Source organism: Cyphomyrmex costatus, unplaced genomic scaffold (assembly GCF_001594065.2).
Source record: "Cyphomyrmex costatus isolate MS0001 unplaced genomic scaffold, Ccosl1.0 scaffold278, whole genome shotgun sequence".
Classification (NCBI taxonomy): Eukaryota; Metazoa; Arthropoda; class Insecta; order Hymenoptera; family Formicidae; genus Cyphomyrmex; species Cyphomyrmex costatus.
The window spans coordinates 110,872-111,453 of NW_017276888.1; positions in this window are offsets into that span (position 1 = coordinate 110,872).

Below are 582 nucleotides of genomic sequence, written 5' to 3' on the forward strand. Positions count from 1 at the left end.
TTAATTGTTGTTTTTATTTTATGAAAGACATATTGCAACGTTTTTTTTACATAAAAGTTTTTATAGAAAATATTTAATAATGTTAATATAAGTTAAATAATAATAAAAATAAAAATTGTAATTAATTCTACTTTAATTTTTACGAATTTATTAATTTTTACAATTTATAAATTTAAAGAAATTTGCGGGAATGGATGATAAATGTCGGACCAATCACAAACCGGGGAGAAGGTGGCCAGACTCTTATTAGAGGGTCACTAAAATATATCAGCATGTCTGTAACGTTACATACGAATACATATCTGTCCAATGACGCAAACATCTGTTAAGAATCGCTGATGGACCTGTGAGTCTCGAAACGTACGAAATTTCGACATTTTTGTTTGGTAAGTTTATTTAAGAAACTAAGCTTGCGAAATTGTCTTCTTCTTCTTAATTAATGGCTCCTGCCTCCCTGTACTCTTACGAAATTATCACCTAAGGTCTAACAAAAAAGATATTCCAATGATAATAAACAGCAAAACAGCACGAGAATTGTGTATCAATCAAGTCACAGTATAAGTAAGTACAGTAGTTTCACTC